Source organism: Phascolarctos cinereus, unplaced genomic scaffold (genome assembly GCF_003287225.1).
Source record: "Phascolarctos cinereus isolate Bilbo 61053 unplaced genomic scaffold, phaCin_HiC Scaffold_4;HRSCAF=312, whole genome shotgun sequence".
NCBI lineage: Eukaryota > Metazoa > Chordata > Mammalia > Diprotodontia > Phascolarctidae > Phascolarctos > Phascolarctos cinereus.
Window position 1 is genome coordinate 181244340 of NW_027555847.1, and position 9175 is coordinate 181253514.

General features: G+C 38.7%; 1 long non-coding RNA gene across 1 annotated transcript; it reads right to left on the reverse strand.

Annotated features, from left to right (window-relative positions):
• Positions 1 to 3502, reverse strand: LOC144456654 (uncharacterized). The gene is made up of 2 exons (XR_013485662.1): positions 3414 to 3502; positions 1 to 3085 (listed from the first exon to the last, which is right to left on the reverse strand). It is a non-coding gene; the product is annotated as an uncharacterized LOC144456654 (long non-coding RNA).
• Between the last annotated feature and the right edge of the window lie 5673 nt (positions 3503 to 9175).

Consider the following 9175-nt stretch of genomic DNA (forward strand, 5'->3'; position numbering starts at 1 on the left):
TTGATTTTGGTGAGGTTCATTGGGCAATGGATCTTTTTGCTTTTAATTTTATTTACATCTTTTGCTTTTACATCAGATTCATTTTCTAATAAATCACTTCCCTTTCCCCACCCAGAGAACTGTCCCTTATGACAAAGAACTAAAAAGAAGGAAAAAAATAGCTCAGCAAAACTAGCTGACACATGAAGTCCAATAGCTTGTGAATTAGATTTTATAATCCAAGTTAGTGAATTAATATCCACTATTAAATGGGTTATAATCCAACTTCAAAAAGGCAGTTTTCCAAGGAAAACTCCTCTCAACTATGTGTTCTAAAGCACATTCATTAGAGATATTGTCCCCAAAAGATCAACATGTCCTGTATCATTGGATTTTAGAGCAATGCAGTACATTAGTGGTAAATCCAATTCATTCATTTCATAAGTGAGGAAACTGAGATTCAGGGAAGTGTATTGATTTGTTCATGGCACTAAGTGGCAGAGCTGGGATTCGTTCTCAGGCCTTCTGAATTCAAATATTATATACATAAATGCATATATGTATGCATATATGTATGTATACATGGCAGCTAGGTGGCCCAGTGGATAGAGTGCTGGGCCTGGAGTCAGGAAGACTCATCTTTCTGAGTTCAAATCTGGCCTCAGAAACTTACTAGCTGTAACCCTGGGAAAATCACTTAACCCTGTTTGCCTCCATTTCCTCATCTTTAAAATGAGCTGAAGAAGGAAATGGCAAACCACTCTGGGATCTTTGCCAAGAAAACCTCAAATGGGATCACCAAGAGTTGGACACAACTGAAAACAACTGAATGACAGCAACAATGACTGAGGGCACTGAGAGAGAAATGGAAGAAGGGGAAGAGAGAGGGAGTTAGGAGCCACCCTAGTAGCTATGGAATATGGCCCATTAGAGAAAAAAGTCAAGAAAAGCTGTCTCCCATGTTCAGAGAACCTTGGGCTCATCTTAAATTTCTTCCTGTCTTTCATGCGATATACCTCTAATTAACTGCTATATTCCATCTTTTCTAACACTCCCCTCCCAAATAGATTGTATACTGCCAGAGGTGTGCTGGAAAATATTTAACAACTGACTAGGGGGCTAGGGAATGCACCGGGAAGATGTATACACAAGACACTTTTCAGTTTAATTTTCATTGTTGCCATTTTCTCTATTACTTTCTTAAATCTAGAGTGAGGGGGCTGTGACCCACAGTTTAAGAAGCATTGAAGGGGTCACAAGTGAAAGAATTTAAGGAGCCCTGGATAATCAATGAAACAATAAATCAAGGTCTGATTTGTAATACTGGCCTGATTTCCAAGGTATAAATGCTCACATTGAAAATTTAACAATCAGTTCTCTTGGGTAGGAGCTTTCTCCAGCACAATCCTGATTCCTCTCATTTCAACTGACCTAATTCAAATGCTCATCTCTCCTTGTCTAGACTGTTGGAATAGCAAGTTAAAAAACTGGTCTCCAGATTATCCTGTCTCTACTCTTATCCTCTATACTACTTAATCCCAGTAATCTTCATAATATGCCACTTTGATTATGTTACTTCTTTACTCAAAACTTCAGTGTCTCCCTGTCTTCTACTGAATAAAATATAAATTTCTGATCCTGGCATTCAAAGCCCCCTACAATCTCACCAACCTAATCATCCATCTTTATCTTACATTACTCTCCTCCACATATTTCAGTTTCCAGTGAAATTGTACTGTTCCGTTCCTTATTCTCATTCTCTTCTCTTCCCTATCCTTCCATTTCTCATATTATCTATCCCCCATTCCTGAAATTCAGAGTGTCCCAGAAGTCTTAGAGTTTAATACTGCATTAAGACTTGTGGAACATCCTATATATTCTCTTACCTCCTCACTCCCTCTACCCCCAGCCTATCTCTGTTGGTTAAAGTTAGTGTTATAGTAGACAAAGTGCTGGGTAGGAAGTTATGAATAGCTTGGTTCAAATCCTGTTTCAGACACTTACTAGCTCTATGATGCTGGACTAGTTTGCCTCAGTTTCCTAATCTGTAAATTAAAGATAATAATTGAACCTACCTTGCAGGGTTTTTTATGAGTGCCCAATGAGGCAATGTAGGTAAAGGAATTCTTAGGAAGTCTTAGAGGGCTCTGTAAATGTGAAAGTCTCACCTTTCTAGTCCTTCAGACCCTTTACTCAGATGTGACCTCTTTAAAGAAGTATTCCCTGCCCTTCTCCCCTCACAGATCTTTCCTTATTCAAACTTCTCAAAGCTCTTTGCTTTTTTTTCCTTCTCATATGCTCTCTAGCATCAGTGATTTTTGTGTATTTGTCTTTCCACTGCTTAGATTATAAACTTCTTGAGAAGGTGTGTGTTTTATCTGTCTATGCATCCCCAGTAGTGAGCATATAACCTTCCCACTGAGTGCTTAGGTGCTTATGGCAGCTAAATGTCATGGTGTATAGAGAGCTAGATCTGGAGTCAGAAAAACCTGAGTTCAAATCCAGATTAATACACTAGCTGAATGATCCTGGGCAAATCACTTAACCTCTGCCTTAACCTCAGTTTCTTTATCTGTAATATGGGGATAATAGTAGCACCTACCTCCCAGGATTGTTGTGAGGTTCAAATGAAATAATATTTGTAAACCACTTTGCAAACTTTAAAGCAGTGTATAAATGCTAGCCATGATGATAATGACACTCTAGAGTTCTACTTCAAATGCTTGTCCTCTTTCTGCCTTGGTTCATGTCTTTTTACGGAATTCTCACTTAGGTATCATTATATAGCATGGCTTGATTTTAAATGTGTTTTTATCATTGTTTTTATTGTTTGTTTTAAAAACTGAGTCATTCTGTCTCATCCAGGCTGGAAATGTAGCAGGCAGTCATGACCCTGATCCCAATATTGGCCAATATGGAAGCTTTAAACTGCTCTGTTTTCCTGACTTGGGCCAATTCACACTTCCTTAGGCAGTCTGGTAGCGGTCCACTCACACTGAGACTGGAAGATTAGTGTCAGACCACCTGCAGCTCAGAACTCCTCAGCCTCCTTCAATAGCAGGGTTATGGGCTTGCACCACTATGCTCTCACTCTGTGAATGTTTAGCTGTAAGGAAAAGACATGCAGCCTGTTATTAAATACATTGCCAAACACATTTCAAATCAATTTGTGGAATTTTTGCTACAAACACTGAAATTGTAGAATCCTCAGATTTCATTAAAGCATCTTTTTAAAATAATTACAATATAATCAAATTACCTGCCATGGCCGGGGGGGGGGGCAGCAGAGAAGAGAGAACATGGTAAGAGGGAAAAAGAGAATTTGAAACTCAATTTTAAAAAATTAATAAAAATTTTTTTACATGTAATTGAAAAAATAAAATATTATTAAAAAATAAAAAATACTTAGACCCTAAAAAGAAAAAAGTACTTACTGCCATATGACTATCTTCCTCACAGGACTCTTGCCAGGAAAGCACTTTGTAAAGTGCTAATTTTAAAAAAAGTTGTAAGGATGAGTATGAGATCCGAAGAGGGAAGCAGAAAATATATCAGTAAGGAAAAAAAAAAAAGGAGGAACTGCTCATCACTCACATTGAGTATAAAACATCACTATTCCTTACCCACTGTGGCTACTGGGCTGTGTGTGTGTGTGTGTGTGTGTGTGTGTGTGTGTGTGTGTGTGTGTGTGTGTGTGGTTTTGGGCACAGGGCTACTTTTCTTGGAAATCTCCAATAAACACTGTCATTCCTGGAAGAGATGAGTCAATCAATTGTCCCATTGCTCCACTAAACTTCCCAGTGACTTTCCCAGACCAAAACACCCTTCCCTGGACACCACTCCCCCGTGTGTATTGTCTTCCCCCATTAGAATGTAGGCCCAGAAAGGCATGGGGCTATCTTGCTTTTTTGTATTTGTGTGCCTGTGCTTGGGAAAATACCTGGCTGAAGGTAAACACTTAATAGATGCTTTTTCATTCATTTGTTCGTTCATTCATTCATTCATTCACTCACTCATTGACCAGCACCTGAGAAATAAGGTGGCTGGGAGAGCTGAAAGACACATGTATCTTTTTATCTCCTTTGCTCCCCCTATCCTTCCCCCCAAAAAAAAAGTCACATTTGAAGCATGTTACCTTTATATCACACTGGAGGAATAAAACTCCATCTCATCACTATCACCATTGAACCCTCCCTTGTGATAAAGAGGAAGAATAAAGCAAATCATCTTATACAGTGACTACATCTGACAAACATATGTCTTTGTATCTTTTGTGTGCATACCACTACTAGTTTGCATATTATCATAGAACCTTATAGTGTGAAGGAATAAAAAAAACCTGCTTAATGCAAGTAGATGAATCTGGAGCCAAGAAAACAGCATGCTGCCACCCACAGATAGGACCATTACTTCAGAGAAAATACAGATTTTATTTACATACTCCCCAGATTTTCAAACTGGAAAAGACCACATAGGCAATCACGTCTAGATTCAGAATTTTACAGATTAGGAAACTGAGACTCAGAATGCAAGTGACTTGGCTTGCCAGAAGTTGAAAGGGCCTTGGAGATCATCTAAGCCAAGTTTCTCATTTTGCAGATGAGGGTGCTGCAGACCAAACAGAACTAACTTTCCCAAGGTCAAAGAGAAAGACAGAGAACTGAGAGTCAGAGACAGAAACAGAAACAGAGAGAAAAAAAGAGACAGAGATAGAAAGACAGAGACAGAGACAGACAGGGGGAGAGAGAGAGAGAGAGAGAGAGAGAGAGAGAGAGACAGAGACAGAGACAGAGACAGAGACAGAGACAGAGACAGAGACAGAGACAGAAAGCTCTTGGCCCTGAAAGCACTACTGCCCATTCAAGAAATTATTATCATTGTCATTAATATTATGGTAGTGGTGGTTAATAATAATACATATTGTAATAATAATAAAAACAATAATAGCTCACATTTATATAGTGCTTTGATGTTTAGAAAGCTTTTTACATGCATTATCTCATCTTATCCTTACAGTCACCTTGTAAGTTAGGTGCTCTTATTAACCCCATTCTACAAATGCGGAAAAAAGGTATGTAGAAATAGAGAAATAGAGACGTATTCAGGATACAAATGGCTACTAAGTGTCTTGAACTTGTATACCAATCCTGACTTCCCTCTTCCATATCCAGTGGGAGGTTGGGGAGGATTGAGCACTGGTTTAGTATCTCTAAAATCTTTATTGCCTGAATGCAGGTAGACTGCAAGGTTGCACAACAAGCCAGTCCCTCCTACCAGGACGTTCTTCCAGATCACCCTCTTACATCTTCCTCCCACCCCCTCCCTGTCACCAGCCCATAGTAATTGTCTTTGCCTTTTGTTCCCTTTTTCTTGATATGCAGATCATCTTACAGTGTGGCTAGAGTAGAGTTGTTTGGAAGACAGCCAAAGCAATTCTGAATAACATATTAGACACTATGACCTTTGTATAGACATTCTATGCCTTGTGTTTAGAGAATCCCCAAGTCATGTTTTCAGGGCTGTGCTGGAGTTGAAATCATCCATTTCAGGTCATTCTTGTTGACATCTGATTTTTACACAAAAGAACATGCATCCTTGTCAGCTTAGTTCTTCATAATAATTCTTTTTCATTTAATTTAATTTTATAATTTAAAATTTACTTTTTTTTGAAATTTTAATGTAATAATCATCAATAAATAGGTAGCATAACTGAGTAGATAGGACTTCAGACTTAGAGTCAGAGAGCCCCAGATTCAAATTCTGCTTTAAATGTTTACTAACTATATGACTCTGGAAAAATTGGTCAACTGTATGCCTCAGTTTGCTTATCTGTAAAAATGAAACAGTTGAACTCTGTGGTTTTTAAGGTTGCTCACAGCTCTAACTTATCCATGGATTGTGGTATCTTGCAACAAATATTTCAATATAGAAAGAACAAAAGAGAGGTTTAGATATGAATCTATAAACTTCTGTTACACGAGTTGTTTTTTTTTAAGTGTGTATTTAAAGTAGTAACAACTTAGTAACAAAATTGCAGCTAGGTGGTGCAGTGGAGTCAGGAAGACCTGAGTTCAAATTACACCTCAGACACTTAGCAGCTGCACCCCTGGGCAAGTCACTTAACCCCGTTTGCCTCAGTTTCCTCATCTGTAAAATAAGCTGGAGAAGGAAATGGCAAACCATTACCTTTGCCAAGAAAACCTGAAATGGGGTTTTGGACGTGCCTGAAAACAACTGAATAACAAACAAAATTATCCCATCCATGTCCCCTTGACTGAACTATTGTTCAAAAATGTCTGCTATTTTATTGATGCCCCTTTTTTTCTTTCTTTCTTTCTTTTTTGTACCTGTATCACCACCCATTTACTCACATCCATCCCCACATCCATCTCCTCCTCATAAAGAATAAGTACAATCAAATAAAACAAATCAGTACAATGACCACTTCATAGTAGCATTTTTCAAATAAACGTAGGCATTAGCTTGACCCATAATGGGCCCCGTCATGGAATCATGTGATTTGGAAATTGTCCTTATAACAATTTATTATTTAATCAAATTTTCTCCCGTCAACATTTTAAGAACATAACCAATCTATCTCCAAGACTCAAATCTTAACTACTGCAGGAAGCTTTTCCCATTATCTCCTCCAATCTCCCTCCCCTCCCCCTCCTTCCGCCCTCCCCCCCCACCCCCAGGCAGTACAACTTAGTACCTTCCCACTGAGATGCCCTTTTTACATGTTGTTTCTCCCGTTAGAATGCAAATTCTGCAAATTCCTTGAAGACTGGGACTGTGTTTTTGTCCTTCTTTGCATCCCCAGAGCTTAGCATAGTTCCTGACACAGAGTATAAATGTTTAATAAATGCTTATTGACTGAAATAGAAATAAACTCTTACATTTCTCCTGTTTGTGGTTTGTGAAATATACTGGGACTTTTTTGCTTTCTAGGTACTGTAATAACCTCATGTGATTAGCAAATTCTCCACTAACCTGTGAACTGATGGACAGTGTCCTTTTTTTCCTACAAAAATAACTTTCTGTAAAAGTGTAGCTACCTGAAAGATAAGGCCTAGCTTTTTTCCCCTCAAACTTCATCCCATCAAGAGAAAATCTGCTTTGCTAAAGAGATTATATCCTGCAATCCTTGTTTTTTGGTGGGAAGAAAAAATAAAAATAGAACCCAATCAGAGGAACCCAGTAGTTAAGGCCAGGTCAGAGCAGCCTCTCTGCTCCCCAGCCCACCCAAGCTTTACAGGTTAGACTAGACCTGCAAGACAGGTTCTTTCCTGGAGAGATAAGGGCAGAGGTTGAGTTTGTCCCTATGCCTTTCATCATATGCCTTTGTGTTATCTGTTTTACTATTCCCTTAGCACAGCTCTTCCTGGAATATTAGGGGAATAGAAGAAGAAATTAATATAATGCATATAAAGCACTTAGGAAAGTAAAAACCTAACACATTCTCATTAGTCATAAGAAAGCTAGGAAAACATAAATGAATCATAGAAGGTAAGAGATTGGATCTGTGACTTCATCCACATAACAAACTCCCATCTGAGGAAAAAAAAAAACTAGTTGAGATGAGTTCCATGTCCATTATACTCTGTTGCTTCTGTGTACAAATTATAGTATCATAAATTCAGAGTTGGAATGAGCATTTAGCAGTTAAATAGTCCAAACTAACCATTTTATAGGTAAGTAAAGTGAGGCCCAGAGAAACTGAGACCCAGACTTGCCAAAGTTTTTATAGGTAGTAAAGGGCAGATCCAGTCCCCCTATGCCATGGTATTTCTCTCAACTTGGATAAGTTTCACAAGTGGACACTACCCCCCTCCCTACCTCCCCCTCCCCCCCCCAAAAAAATCCCTTGAATTGAGTGGCTTAGCAAACTCCAAAATAAATCTAACTTTGTACTTCATGAAGTTAGGCAGTGATGTGCTAGTAATTGTTTAACAACCATCTCTCTGAAATTGCAAGACAGAATTTAAGGTTTACATTATTAACATTTTCCCGCCATTTACATAAGTCTAGACGATCAATAAAACAATAAATCAAGGCCCTGATCTGTAGCGTTTGCTGATTTTCACGTAAATGTTCACACTGAAATTTTAACAGTTGTATGTGAGCTGTCTCCAGCACACCCCTGAGTTAGAGACAATATCACCTTAATGTACTTAATGCAGGGGAAGCATTCTATAGTGGAAAGAGTCCTGGGTTTGGAGGCAGAGCACTTGGGTTTGCTTCTTTGTCATTTCTCTTACTACACAGTGTGACCTCTAGCATATCACCTGATCTCCTTAGACTTTGGTTTCATCTTCTATATAAAGTGAAGGGGCCTAGCTTAGATAACCTCTAAGGTCCCTTCCAGCTTTAAAGCAATAGTACTATTCATTCTCATTTCATCTTCTGTGGGACTCTATTACAGGTAGAGGACAGCTGTCCATCATTAGTGAAAGCTAAAAGAAATAACTGGATCAATTTTAACTTTCTGCTGCACTGATTATAAAAAACAAACAAACAACAAAACATGTTTGAGATCATTTCCACATTTCAGATCTGATGATGCTTTTCAAAAGCCATATTTTTCCCATTATTATTTACATTAAAATGTCACTGCAGCCTACTCTCATGGAAATTCCATCAGCCCAGGGCCACTCAGATACAGGTGTCTTTATCTTTCAGCTGTTGGTGTATAATAGCAGCTGACCTAATGTTTGGAACACATCAAGTCCTGTTTTGCTAAACTGTACAAAGAATTAGCCATGAGGATCCACGCCTAACATTGAGATGTAATATGACCTTGGGAGTGGCTAGATACATATTGAGTAATGGCCCTTAGGAACACAGGGCAAGAAAAAGACAGTGGAATCAACATCAAGGCCCTCATACTCTTGTGCAAAAGCATCCCTGGAATGCTCTCCTTATTTACCTGTCACTTAGCTTCCCTGATTTCCTTCAAAACTCAACTGGAATCCTCCCTTTTGCAGAGGCCTTTTCCAATCCCTTCCAAGCAGAAGTTCCCGACTCTTTTGATGTCATGGACTCCTTTGGCAGCCTCGTGAAGCCTATGCAACACTTCTTAGAATAAATGTCTTAAATGCGTAAAATAAAATGCTTAGGATTGTGAAAGAAACCAAGGTTAGTGAGGATATTTTTTTCCCATCCAAGTTCATGAACCCCCTGAAATCTATCTATA